The sequence below is a fragment of the Bos javanicus genome, chromosome 7 (assembly GCF_032452875.1).
Source record: "Bos javanicus breed banteng chromosome 7, ARS-OSU_banteng_1.0, whole genome shotgun sequence".
Classification (NCBI taxonomy): domain Eukaryota; kingdom Metazoa; phylum Chordata; class Mammalia; order Artiodactyla; family Bovidae; genus Bos; species Bos javanicus.
The window spans coordinates 108,032,767-108,047,463 of record NC_083874.1 but is presented as its reverse complement, the minus strand read 5'-3'; the positions used below and the strand labels follow the sequence as shown (position 1 = coordinate 108,047,463).

Genomic DNA, 14,697 nt, shown 5'->3' with positions numbered 1-14,697 from the left:
CTTTGCGACCCCATGGACTGCAGCATACCATGCTTCCCTGTCCTTCACCATCTCCTGGAGCTTGCACACGCTCATGTCCATTGAGTCGGTGATGCCATCCAACCATCTCATCCTCTGTCATCCCCTTCTCCTCCTGTCTTCAGTCTTTCCCAGCATCAGGGTCTTTTCCAATGAGTTGGCTCCTCGCCTCAGGTGACCAAAGTATTGGAGCTTCGGCTTCAGCATCTGTCCTTCCAATGAGTTTTCAGGGTTGATTTCCTTTAGGATTGACTGGTTTGATCTCCCTGCAGTCCCAAGTACTCTCAAGAGTGAATGTTTAGGGCCTTCTCAAGTCTTTGCCAAGTTTATGCACTGCTTAGCATAATCTTTGGAGTGTGTGTTGGTTTCTGGATTCTTATGAATGTGTTGGAGCTTACAAAGCTCCTACAGACATTCTCCAGCCTTTCCTTTTAAGCTTTCTGTTTAACCAATTTTGCTGCTCCAAACTGTTTCCACTGCCTAAAGTGTGGCAGAATTAATCAGTTCCCTCTCAGTGTTTGTTGGTTTGCTTGTTTTTTGACAAACGCTGCTGGGGAAGAAGCTTTCCCAGGCTTGCAAGTGAGATTTTTCTGGGGAACCAGAAGATAGGTCAAATGATGACTCTTCTCTTGGAAATAGGCTCTGAAGGAGTTACAGCCTCATTCTACCTTGTCTGGACCTGCCACAATGCTCCTTTTCACCATGATTGCCAGCTATTATTTTTCAGTGCAACAGTGGAGCTGGAGGTGAGGAGATTGGATTAGAGTAAGCTGTTTTCTTGAATAAATGCTTCCTGGGTTGCTGCAGGCCCTTGGTTGGTTTGCAGAGTTCTGAAAAAGTTGACTCTGACAATTTTGCCAGCTTTCTCATCACTTTTATGGAGAAAATAATTTTCAGAGGTGCTTGCATCTCCATTTTTGGGATGTCACTCTAAGGATATAATTCGAATTCAGGTCCTCTCCCTCATTAACCAATCCTCCACCTATTATATCTGTGGTTCTCAAACTTTACATGCATCAGAATCACCTCAAAGGCTTGCTAAAATACAGATTGCTGGACTCCACACCTAGAGTTTCCAAGTCAGGTCTGAAGTTGGACCTACCTGAGAATTTGCATTTTAAAAACATTAATGCTGATTCTGTTGCTTTGGGGATCACACCTCAAGAACTACTGCATTACATCCTGTAGAAATGAAAAGTGGTGCCTTCATTTCATTGCCATAGGCAGTGCTTCCCCCCTCTGAAGTCAACAATAATACATATAAATCATTAATACATATCTGAACTGAGGTGTTCAAGAAGACTCTTGAGTGTCCCTTGGACTGCAAGGAGATCCCACCAGTCCATCCTAAAGGAAATCAGTCCTGAATATTCACTGGAAGGACTGAGGCTGAAGCTGAAACTCCAATACTTTGGCCACCTGATTTGAAAAGACCCTGATGCTGGGAAAGATTGAAGGCAGGAGGAGAAGGGGACGATAGAGGATGAGATGGTTGGATGGCATCACTGACTTGATGGACATGAGTTTGAGCAAGTTCCAGGAGTTGGTCATGGACAGGGAGGCCTGGCGTGCTGCCGTCCATGGGGTCACAAAGAGTCAGACACCACTAAGTGACTGAACTGAACTGATATACCTATATCTATCTATATATCTATATATATAATACAATACATAAGTATTTAGTACTTACTACATGCTAGGTATTGAAATAGGGGGAAGGGGACATGGCACAACCTTTGAAAAAATGACATAGCCCATATTTACCTAACAGGGGAGATACAATGATCACAAAGGTAGTTTTTCCAAAGTGAGGCTCATCCATTGCACTCCAGATGCGCTGACCCCTGCAATTTCCCTAAATGTGGGAAACTCGACTGCATAATTTGTGGTAATGGGGAACTTTCCCCCCAGGGGGAAAAAAAAAGAATAATATAGCCCAAGGACACAACATAAATAGATTATAACCAAATGGGTCAAAGATGTCAGATAAGTCAATTTCGACTAGACCTTAATCCTCAATATATGCTCATTGTAACACATCAACAAGCTAAATGCCAAACCCAGAGGCACCATGACAGTTCCACAGGAGCAAGTATATAGTGAGTGTAGCCTTTTGATTCTAGAATACATGGAGTGTTTCTCAAAGAGTAACACAGATCAAATCTGATGCCTTGGGACATGCATGCAGGATTAAAAAAAAAAGACTCACATAGTGAGAGAGTGATTCCTATTTTGGTTCTATTTTTCTCTCCTTTGATTACATCATGATAAAAATGCCATTTCCCTGCTTGCTTTTAAAATGTTTCTAGTGCTTGGTAACCTGTTTTTTACAGGCAGTAGGCTTTAGGCTTAGAGACTTTAGTAGAAAAAATGCTCTTTAATTCCCAGATTTTAAAAACTTTGCTTTATGTTCACTTCTCCTTCAGTTGCTTTCAACTTGGGAGAGGTGATACACGGTTTCAATTTACAGTAATTTACAAAGTCTCCCTCTTAAAGAAATTGAAGGAAAAACAGATTTATTTAAAGAAAATAAATACTACTGTGAATGTATACACAGATACAATATGGAAGAGATTAAAATTTGGAAAACCCTGCCCTAACAAACAGGTTAGTGTATCCAATTGGATCAGTATACAACATCCTAAAAGGAGACAAGGGAAATGTGACTCAAGTATCAGTTCTTCAAAGAGGAAGAGACTTGGATGGAGAAAGAGCAACACCTGTGAAGCAGAGAAATATCAAGCAGGAAATGGTTTCTTGGTAAGAAATGTACTACATCAGTGGGCTGAGAGTTTTTTTCCACAAACTGCCTAGCCAGTTCTCACAGTCTAACTTTTATAGTAAATTTGGGATAATTTTATTTTCATCAACAGCAAAAAAAAAATTAGTCTGGGTTCACTGGCAGGAGACTTTGCAGTTGCCAGGGACAGCAAGAGAAGTGGGGCTCTTAACTCTTGGTGCAGGTGATAAGCTACATGTATCCTGGGCATTGGGCATGTGTGTGGTGGGGGTGAAGGGGCTCGTGGTAAGATGGGAGGAGAGTGGGCCTGTAATTACAGAAGCAGACAGGTTCAGCATGAAAAGGGGAAACGTGCAGGGCGAAGAAACAATTCAGCATCAGGGACACGACTGACTAAACTGTTACCCATGTTTAAATTAAGCAAGGTGTCCAAGGACTACAGCTGTTGTATTTATTTTGGTTTCAAGTGATGGGACCTGATACTTACCAGCTTGACAACCCATCAGCCCCAAGGTGCAAACTGGAAGCCTCTGGTCAGGCCATGGCTATACAGAGGAAACGCAGGCATCCCCATATGACCCGCCCCCACCCCAAGAGAATCAGAAATGAGGGGACAGACGACTGCCTGCTGGACTGCAGGGTGGGAGGGGAGAAGGCCAAGGTGGGCAGGGACGGGGAGCTGCCCTTCCTCCTGCTATCTTCTCTCGGCCTACCCATGACGCCGGGAGACCTTCATCTTGTTAGTTAGGTCTACAGTCAAATTAGGATTGATTTTGGAAACTGTGGTGCTGGAGAAGACTCTTGAGAGTCCGTTGGGCAGCAAGGAGATCCAACCAGTCCATCCTAAAGGACATCAGTCCTGAATATTCACTGGAAGGACTGATGCTGAAGCTGAAACTCCAATACTTTGGCCACCTGATGCGAACAACCGACTCATTGGAAAAGACCCTGATGTTGGGAAAGATTGAAGGCGGGAGAAGGGGACGACAGAGGATGAGATGGTTGGATGGCATCACCGACTAGCAAGCTTAGGGTGTTGGTGATGGACAGGGAAGCCTGGCGTGCTGCAGTCCAGGGGGTCGCAAAGAGTCGGACACGACTGAGCGACTGGACTGACTGAGGATTCATTTTGACACCTCCATCTCGCGTGCTGCGCCTTCATTTCTCAAAGCCTAACTGCGCCAGTCCTCCAGATCTCCGCACGGCGTCCCTTCCCCTGAGACCCCGCCCTTGTCTCCCGGCTCAACCCACTGAAGGCCTTGCGGGCCCGGCCCGGCCCGGCGCCCCGCCCCCTCAAACGTCGCAGTGCTGCAGGGAAAGGGGGCGGGGCTTGGCGGGGGTGGGATTTGTCCTTCCGCTGTAGGGCCAATCGGTGAGGCTCCCCCTTGCCGAAACAGGGGAGCGGGGCGCAAAGACAGGACAAGTGCTTTCCCCTTCTCCGCCACGTCCCAACTACTGACGCGCGCCCACTCCTCAGGTTCCGATTGGGCAGGAGGCTTACCCCCGCAGCGGTCTATTAAGCCTATTGGTCGAGCCCGCTTTGGGGGCGGGGCTTGCCCGCTCCCCGCCCTCGCCTGCGCCGCGGCGCAAGGGGCGGGGCGCGCCGCCGCCGTCCGTGTTTCCGCCGCCGCCGGCTCCTGCGCGTTGGGCGGGGGAGGAGTCGGAGGCGGAGAAGAAGGCGGCGGCGGCGGCGGGTGGAGGACCGAGCGCCGTCCTCGCTCCGGAGCCGCTTCTCAGCTCGGTGAGGGGATTGCTTTCCTTTCCTTTAAATGAGGCTGGTCCCGGTGTCTGGCGTGCGAGGGTCACGGCCGGGAAGCTGCCGCCTCCGCCGCCGGCGTCTCTCCGTCCCGGCCCTCGAGCGGGGCCCGTCCGCGGCCCGCCGCGCCGGCCATGGTGGGTGGGGTCGCTGGCTGGGAGAGGCCGTCTTCGCCGCCTGGGCCCGTTCCTCCAGCGGCGGCCGCGGGGCCTCCGCAGGCCGCTCCCCCTCGCTGCCCTTGGCGGCTGGGCCCGCGAGCGCTGCCTTTCTCCGTCAGCGCGGCTGTGTGAGGAGAGCGTCTCCCCCGGCGCGCTCACCGCCCCCCGCGCCCGGTGTGGAGACCCCCGTCACCCCGCTCACGCACCCCGTGTGGAGACCCCTGTTAACCCCGCTCACCCCATTCAGTCACCCCGTGTGGAGACCCCCGCTCAGCCCACACAGTCCCCCATTCATTCACCGCGTGTGGACCGCCCCCCCCCCCGTGTGGAGACCCTCGCTCACCCACCCCTGGGGAGACCCCTCCCGCTCACCCTTGGAGACCCCCCACCCCGGTCAGCACCCCGTTAGAGCCGAGCCGTCGGACGCCGCGGGCCTGCGGCAGCTCCGCGCCCCCGAAAGCCGCCGTGGCCGTCGTCCCCTGCCCCGCGGTCGTCCCCGAGGCTCGGGCGCGCAGACCTCCGCCCAGGCCGCGGCCGTCACGCGCCCCGAAAGCAGCCCCGCGCCCCCGTCAGCGCGGTGGGTCAGGGCTGGCCCCGGCCCGGCCCGGCGGTGACGGCTCGTCGGCGGCTCTGCGCGCGTCCAGGGGCTGAGCGCCGCTCGGACCGAGGCGAACGGGAGAGGGGCAGCCTTCTTGACTGCGAGGAAGAGCTGTTGAGAAGACTCCTCTCTCCGGGCCTTTTTTTTTTTTTTTCCTCTTTTTTTTTCTAACAGACGCATAGGCACTGCGTTGAGTCGGCTGCTTCCGGGAAAGTTGTTTTTTTAAAGGCCTAATATAGTCTTTTTAATCATGACTTGTTTGGTAAGTTAAATTTATTTACATTGGCAGCCCCAAGGCAGTGGCACCCCACTCCAGTACTCTTGCCTGGAAACTCCCACGGACGGAGGAGCCTGGTGGGCTGCAGTCCATGGGGTCGCGAAGAGTCGGACACGACTGAGCGACTTCACTTTCACTTTTCACTTTCATGCATTGGAGGAGGAAATGGCAACCCACTCCAGTGTTCTTGCCTGGAGAATCCCAGGGACGGGGGAGCTGGTGGGCTGCCGTCTACAGGGTCGCACAGAGTCGGACACGACTGGAGCGACTTAGCAGCAGCATAGATCATTTGCAGAGTGTGTAAATAAACACGAAGATAAACATTTAAAAGATTTTTAACGAACGTTTGGACTTTTCCCCCCATGTCTTCTGGAATTTATTATTTTATATGAAATTTTAATTTTTAAAATTCAGTTACAAACATGCAAACTAGATGTAAAATTTCAGCAATACAGAAAATGAACCATTAACTACAATGTGAACATTCCTTTTTATCCTCCAGTCTCGTTCCTGTGTCTAGAGTTAACAATACTGTACGTCTTCTAACGTACACTTTTAAACACATATGCATACATGTAAAGTTGGGAGAGTTTGGTGGGAATACACTAAACACCTTGATATATCACTTGCTTTTTTCGCCAAATTATGTATCTTGGCCATCTTCCCTTGTAAATTATAAGTCCCCTTGGTACTTTTTAAAAGATAAATAATATTTAAATAATTTCAATGGGCTGTAATTTACTTAACTGTTCCCTTACCGAAAGACATTTAAGTTAGTTTCTTTTTCTAATCACAAATAATGCTTTATTTGAAGCCAAGTTTTACAGTTACTTGTTTTTATTAATATCCTTTAAATTTTCTTAAATTTTAGAACTTCAAACAGCATGGAAAGACTAAGGTAAAAAGTGCATCTCCCACTTCCCCTTCTAGTTCTACCTTCGTTCTGAGAGTCAGCTGTTCAGCAAACTTCCTCTTTATGTGATTATTTCTGGAGCATGTATTCCTAGAAATTGAATTGCTAGATTAAAAACAGTATGCATTTAAGTTTTGATAACCTATTAAATTTCTCCCTACTTAGTACTCTTTTCCAAGTTAATCTTATGCATTCTACAAATGAACTTTAGACTCAACTTGCAAATTAGATAAAAGATCCTTTAGGTGTTTTGAGTGAGGTTATATTGAAATTTTAGATTAATATGGAGCATATTGTACTTTGTGATACTGAATCTCTCCCCTCTGATAGATATGTATAGCATGTCTCTTAATTCACATCTTGCTTAAGGAAAGTTTTATAATTTTATTCCATAAAACTCTATGGCATTCCATCTTGGTAGCTCTGGTGGATAGAAACTTTAAGTAACATTTATTTCTCACCCCCCAGTTATACCAAAGCTTTTGAATTTTTTTCTGCTTATCATGTATCTAACCACTTAACTGATTATCTGCAAATATTCACAGTTTTGTGGCTTTTAAATTTTATAATTTTGTGTTTTCCTCATTACATTAGGACTTCCCTGGTGGCTCAGCTCGTGAAGAATCTGCCTGCAATGCAGGAGAACCGGGTTTGTTCCCAGGGTTGGGACAATCCCCTGGAGAAGGGACTGGCAACCCACTCCAGTATTCTTGCCTGGAGAATCCCCAAGGACAGGGGAGCCTGGTGGGCTGCAGTCCTTGGGGTCACAAAGAATCTGACTGGACTGAGTGACTTAACACTTTGACTTCTTTCTCATTACTTTGGCTGGTATACATATTTCTTTCTCATTACTTTGGCTAGTAACATTTTTATACAATGTTAAATAATAGCAGTGATAGTTCACAACTTGGTGGTGTTTTAGACTTTAAGGGGATCTGATGTTTTAGCATCAATTATGATGTTTACTGAAGCTTTCTGATAAATGGAGAGTATAATAGGTTAAAATATTTTCTTGTATTCTTAACTTTCCAAGTGATTTTATTGTTGTTTTTAACTTCTGATGATATTTTAAAAAATCATAAGTGGGTATTGAATTTTATTGATGTTTTTGATACCTTTTGAGTATCTGTATAGGGCATCACCAGTATTCCCTGCTTAGTATTCTCCCAAAAGAGCTGTTTTTTACAGAATCAATTTTATTGAGGATAATTTACTTACAATAAAATACATAGATTTAAAATGTATGGCTCCGTGTGTTTTGACAGATGTATATACAGTCATGTCACCACTACCACAATCAAGAGTAGAATATTTTCATTACTACAGTCAAGATATTGAATATTTCTCTCATCCCCAAAACTTACCTTCTACCCTTTTTCAGTAAGTCACTCTTTTACCCTCAGCTCTAGGAAACAGTTTGTCCTCTTTTTCGCACTCTAGATGGGTTTCATTTGTTCTAGAATTTTATATAAATAAATTATGTAATGTATATTCTTCTGTGTCCATGTTTTTTTCTTTCACTGTGTTGTTTTTGAGGATAATCCATGTGTTTGTATGTTTAGCTGGTTCATGGCTTTTGTTGCTGAGTAGTAGTTTACGGTGCATAGATTTACCACAATAATTGACCATTTCACCTATGTATAGGTATTTGGATTGTCTCCAGTTTGGGATTCTTATTAATAAAGCTCTACGAACATTCATTCATGAATGTGTGAACATATATTTTCATTTCTCTTGGTTAAATACTTATAAATGGATTTGTTGAGTTGTTTTGTAAATGAATGTTTAATTGTAAGAACCTGTCAAACTGTCCCCCATTTTACAGTTCCAATTGCTCTATGTTCTTATCAAACTTAGTTAATGTTAGCCCTTCTTGTGGGTATGTAGTAATATGACACTATTTTAAATTTGTATTTATGTGATGTCTAATGATGCTGAGAATTTATCATTTATTATGGATCATTTGTATGTCTTCCTTTGTAAAGTATGTGTTCAGATATTTTGCTGTTTTTAAACACTGAGTTGCTTGTCTTACTGAGTTGGAGGAATTCTTTATACGGTTTTCTGTAGAAGTCCTTTGACCTGGACAGATGCATACATACTCAGTGCAATCTAAAGCTTACCTTTCAGTTGGCCCAGAGGAGCTTTTAATTTTGATTAAATTCATTTCATCAATTTTTCCTTTTATAATTTGTGTTTCTGTGTTCTAAGTTTGCTCAGTACAAAGTCAGGCATATTTTCCCTTACATTTTCTTCTTCAAATGTTACTGTTTTTATGTCGAGGGGTAGCAGTCTGTTTTGAGTTATTTTTGTATATGGTGTGAAATAAGGATTAAGTTTATGCTCCCAGTTCCAGCACCACTTAGTCAAGTCAGTTTGACCATGTATGTGAGTGTGTTTCTGGACTATCCCCTTGATCTCTGTTATCTTTCGTTTTGCCAGTGCCACTTTGTCATTCATGATAATTGTTGCTTTATAATAAGTTTTAAAATCAGATAGTGTAAGTTCTTCAACTTTATTTTCCAAAATCATTCTGGATATTTTAGTTCCTTTTGCTTTTCTGTAAAATTTTTTAGAAGTAACTTGTTGGTTTCTACAAAAAATACTCAGGGGATATTACATTGAATACATTGATCAATTTGATAAGAATTGACATCTTAATATTGAATAATCGTGTAAGCACATGAGCTATCTCTGGTTTTAATCAAAGGTCTTCATTTTCCTTCATTAATATTTTATGGTTGCAATACAGAAGTTGTTGCTCTTGTCAGATTTATATCCAGGTATTTCATCACTTCTGATAATATTGTAAATGATAATATTCCAAAGTTTCCATGTCCAGTTGTTCACTGACAGTATGTAGAAATACAGTTGATTTTGTATACTGATCTTGAACCTCGCAACCTTGCTAAACTCACCTGTTCTAATAACTTTTTTTCCTTTGTGGATTCTTGTGGATTTTCTCATGTAGAAAGTTCGCATCATTTGTGAATACAAAGCATTTTTGTTTCTTTTGTTTTCAATTTGTATGTAGCCACCTCCACTGTACCTTTTTTCCCCTTATTGCCCCGACTAGGACCTCCAGTATGATGTTGAATAGGAGTGGTGAGAACAGGTATCTTTGTCTTATTTGTAATCCTAGGGAAAGAAATCTTTCAGTCTTTCATTAGTAAGGCCACTAAGGCCTTTTATCAGGTTTTATTATGTACTACATGTTATAGTTAAGTAAAATAATCCTTTAATCAAGTTAAGGATGTCCCCATTCTGTTCTTAGATGAGAATTTTTTAATCATGATTGGACATTGAGTGTGCTCAGATGTTTTAAGTGTTATTTGTTTGGATGATCTTCTGATTTATCTTCCTTGGTGTGTTAATAAGATGAATTACATTGATTTATTTTCAAATGTTGAGTCAACCTTGCATTCTCTAGATATGCCTCACTTGGTTATGATGTATTATCATTTTCATAAGTTAGTAGGTTAGATTTGCTAATATTTGTTGAGTATTTTTTTGTATCTGTGTCCATGAAAGATACCTTTTTGTGTAATATTTTTGTACCAGGATAATGCTGGTCTCATAGACTTAAGTGTTTCTTCCTCTGTATTTCCTGAAAAATTTTAGATAGGATTACTATTTCTTTCATAAATGTTTATCAGAGTTTGCAAGCTAACTTATCTGGGCCTAGGTTTCTTTGTTGAACAGAGATGGATTTAGTTACCTTAATAGGTATAGGATGGTAAGGATATCCTAATTTTGTCTTAAAAACATTGTCAGTCTTTGACTATGTGAGTCACCTAATATATGAGTTTTAGTAGTTTGTGCATTTCAGGGAATTTGTCTCTTTATTAATTGCCATGAAGTTGTTTCTTATTGTCCTTTAATAGCTATGGCATCCGTAGTGATGTCTTTTCTTTTATTCCAGATGTTGTCAGTGTGACCTCTCTCTTGTCTTTATTAGTTCATTTCCAGGTTTATCAATTGTGTTAACTTTTCTAAAGATCCAGCTTATTATTTTATTACTTTAAAAAAAGTTTTGAGTTACACTGACTTTAACTCTTTACTGTTGCTTAAGTGCTTTGGATTTAAATCCACTCAGTTTTTTCAGGTGTAAGCTTAAAAGGCTGTTGATTTGAGACCTTTCTTCTTTTCCTTCTAAGTACTACATCACATGGTCTCACATATTTTTATGTTGATATTTTCTGACTTCTTTTGTGACTTTCACATTGACCCATGGGTTATTTAGATGTGTATTGTTTAATTCCCAATCATTTGGTGATTTTTGCCCATCTCTTTCTGTAACTGATTTCTATGCTTAATTTTATTGTAGATGGAAAACATACTTTGTATAATTTTGTTTGACTTCTTTGAAGTTTTATAAAGCAGAATATGGTCAGTCTTGGTAAATGTCTGTGCAATTCAAAATAATGTATGTCATGCTGCTTTGGGGCAGGATATTCTATAAAGTCTGCATTCCATTTTAAATACTAAATTAATCATTTGTATTAAATATTCTGTAATTGTTAGGTCAAGTTGACTTGTGATGCTTGTTAGGTTTTCTCTTTCCTTACTGAGGTTTTGTCTACTTGTTTTTGTTGGTCATTGCAAGAAAAGTTGAAGCCTTTAAGTGTAATTGTGGATTTGTCTATTTCTGCTTCATCTTCCAACTGTTCTTACTTCATATGTTTTGAATCTCTGTTCTTAGGTACATATTTGTTTAGGAGTGTTATATCTTCTTGGTGAATTGACCCCTTTATCATTATGTAGTATCCTTGTTTATCTCTAGTAATATTTCTTCTGCAGACTACTTTTCTGATATTGATAGTGCTGTTCTTTTTTTCGATTAGTGATTGCATGATTAAAAAACTTTCAAAGGCATTTATTTAAAAAAACACTTTGAAGACACCCATAATATGAAGATAAAAAGACTGAGTAAGTATCCAGTACTTTGGCCACCTCATGCGAAGAGTTGACTCATTGGAAAAGACTCTGATGCTGAGAGGGATTGGGGGCAGGAGGAGAAGGGGACGACAGAGGATGAGATGGCTGGATGGCATCACTGACTCGATGGACGTGAGTCTGAGTGAACTCCGGGAGTTGATGATGGACAGGGAGGCCTGGCGTGCTGCGATTCATGGGGTCGCAAAGAGTCATGACGACTGAGCGACTGAACTGAAGTATTGTTTGCAAGTACTCTTTACTTTACAAAAGTAAACTGATATGCCTGCATTAGTTGTAATATTATTCAAAATAGACATAAAGGAAGAAATATTACAAGAAATAAACAGGAAAATACCATAATAAGTAGGTCAATTCATCAAGACAATATAATAATCCTAAGTGTATGTGTATCTGATAACATAGCCTCTGAATATAGAAGTTAATATAATTAGTAAAGATAGGTATGCATTCATAACTGGAGATTTTAAATATACATATGGTATAACTGATAGAACAAATATATGAAAATGTCAGTAAGGAAATAGGAAATTTGAGTGACATGATTAATCATCATGATATAATTGACATTAATAGAACATTTTATCTAACAACTGAAGGCTATGCTTTTCTTTTCAAGCACATATGGGACATTTGTCAAAATATTGTGGTCCTTAAAAAGTATTGTCAAATTTCACAGGATGGAAATTATATAGTACATGTTCTTTGAACCCTGTGGAATTAACTACAATTCAGTCTTGCCTGGGAAATCCCTTAGACAGAGGAGCCTGGCAGGCTACATACAGTCCATGGAGTTGCAAAGGAGTTGGACATGACTTAGCAATTAAACACTTTAAAGACGCACATAATACAAAAGTAAAAAGTGGCTGAACAACAACAGCAACATAAAAGTAACTAGCTAGGTCCATGGGGTCGCACAGAGTTGGGCACAACTGAAGTGACTTAGCATGCATGCATGCATTGGAGAAGGAAATGGCAACCCACTCCAGTGTTCTTGCCGGGAGAATCCCAGGGATGGAGGAGCCTGGCGGGCTGCCATCTATGAGGTCGTACAGAGTCAGACACGACTGAAGCAACTTAGCAGCAGCAGCAGGCTCCAAATGTTTGAAAATTAACCAAGACATTTTTAAATAGCCCATGAATCAAAATGAAGTCACGATGAAAATTAGAAAACATTTTTTATCTGAAAAATAACAAAAAAATTACATCCGAGCTTGTTGAGTGCAACTGAAGCAGTGCTCTGAGAGCGCTCTATATACAGGCATACTTAAGGTTTTATTGTGTTCTGCTTCATTGCACTTCAGGGATACTATGTTTCTTTACAGATTGAAGAATTCATTAGTGCTACTTGTCCAGTAGCATTTTCTCACTGATACAGTTTGCATATCCTTATCAATTTAGGAATAGAAGAAAACAGTGTTAATTTTCTGTATGGTATCAGCAACAACAAAATGTTACAGCTGATACAATACTCAGTGAAAAACCTTGTTTCATGTCCCCTATCTTTTTCTCTATTTAACTACATTGGAATCCTAACCAGTGCCCTCAGGTTAGAAAAGGTTAATTAAAAAAAAATGGAAAAAAAATTTTAAAGTGTTTGCCAGTAAAGTTTTAGAATATGTGAATTTAAAAAGATACAAGGGTACAAAGACAACTTGCAAAAATGTAAGTGGTGTACTAGCAACCAAAAAGTATAAAATAAAATTAGAAAAGTACTTTTAGCAAAGCATCAGAATATGTAAGATACCTAAGAATAAATCTAATAAAAACTTTGGCAAAACTTCTACACTGAAAATTATAAAACAGTGCTGGGAGACATTTTAAAATACCTAAGTATGTGGAGAAATACTTCATCTTTATATAATAGGAACTCACTATTGTTAAAATGTCAGTTTCCTCCAAGTTGAGCTATAGGTTCAATATGATTTCACTTAAAATCCCAGAATTTAAAAATTATGATGAAATGGATTGCAAAATTTATATCAAAATGTAAATGTCTCAAGACTTGGTATAAAGTTAGAGTAATTAAAATAGTATTATATTTGAAGAAGATGGACAGAAAGACCAGTGGAGGACTGTGAGTGTCTAGAAGTGGAACCTTCACATATGTAGTATCTTGGATTATGACAAAAGCTCCACTGAAGTTAAGAAACATGTTTAATAAATTGTGTTAGGTAAATTGGATATTGAATATTTGGGGGGAAAATGAACCTTGATTTCTACCTGATACTGTATTCATATGAGTTGGATCTGTATAACCTAGAATTATCAAGGTTCTAGAAGCAAACCTAGAATGTCTTCATCACCTTGGATTAGACAAAAATTTCTTAAATAAAACAAAGTTGGTAAATTAGACTACACTAAGTTATGAATTTCTATTCATGAAGATGTCATTAAAGAGAACAGGCAAGCCACAGACTACAAGAATATACTCACATTAAGTAAATCTGGTGAAAGACTTGTATCCAGAAAGTATAACTCTTAAAAATAGAAAAAGGCAAGCAACACACTTTTTAAAATTTGCAAGAAAGCAGGCAGGTTCTTCACAGAAGATATCCAAAAGGTCAGTGTGCGTAGGTAAAAGTACTCTACATTATTACTCATCAGGGAATGTCACAATGAGGCACCATCCCATCACACCCCCACCAAATGGCTGAAATTAGAGACTGACAATATCAGGTGTTGCCAAGGATATGAATCAATATCAAGTGTTGCCAAGGATATGAAACAACACTCTTACATATTGCTGGTGGGAATGTAAGTCGTTTCAGCTGCTTTACCAAGCCGTCAGGATCTGTTCTAGCCAAATGTACCTCTGTACTGTTACCCAGTAATTCCAGGTCATGGATACTCAAGAAAAGTTGAAAAAAAAAAGTCCATACAAAGATGTTTATAACAGCGTGAATGAATCTCAGAAACATTGTGTCAAACAAAAGTAAATAGACACAGAAGAGTTTATGATGTATGATTCCACTTCCAGGAAGTTTAAAATCTGAAAAACTTAACTGGGGTAATGGAAGTCAGGAGAGTGGTTGCCTTTGGGTTGAGAGGAGTCAGTGTCTTAGCAGGGATGAGAGAAAACCCTCTGAAGTGATGATAAATAATTTTTATTTAGGTGAGTAGCTAGATATATATGTAAAAATTATTTGGATTGTAATGTATGCTTAAGAGTTTTGTATGTGAACAATTCTTCAATAAATGATTGCAAAGAAAAGGGAAATAATGTCAAAGTTTTCATCATGGAAATTTCCAAACATGTCTGTAGAGTACAAGGAACCCCC

The 14,697-nt window shown here is 40.8% G+C and overlaps 1 protein-coding gene and 1 pseudogene across 1 annotated transcript in view; both read left to right on the top strand.

Annotated features, from left to right (window-relative positions):
- Positions 1 to 1,774: 1,774 nt before the first annotated feature.
- Positions 1,775 to 1,926, top strand: LOC133252235 (U1 spliceosomal RNA; annotated as a pseudogene).
- Positions 1,927 to 4,364: 2,438 nt separating this feature from the next.
- Positions 4,365 to 14,697, top strand: part of PJA2 (praja ring finger ubiquitin ligase 2) — a 72,802-nt gene continuing 62,469 nt past the window's right edge. Inside the window, exon 1 of the mRNA XM_061424530.1 lies at positions 4,365 to 4,499. The gene's annotated coding sequence lies outside the window, so the exon portion shown is untranslated. The remainder of the gene's footprint in view (positions 4,500 to 14,697) is intronic.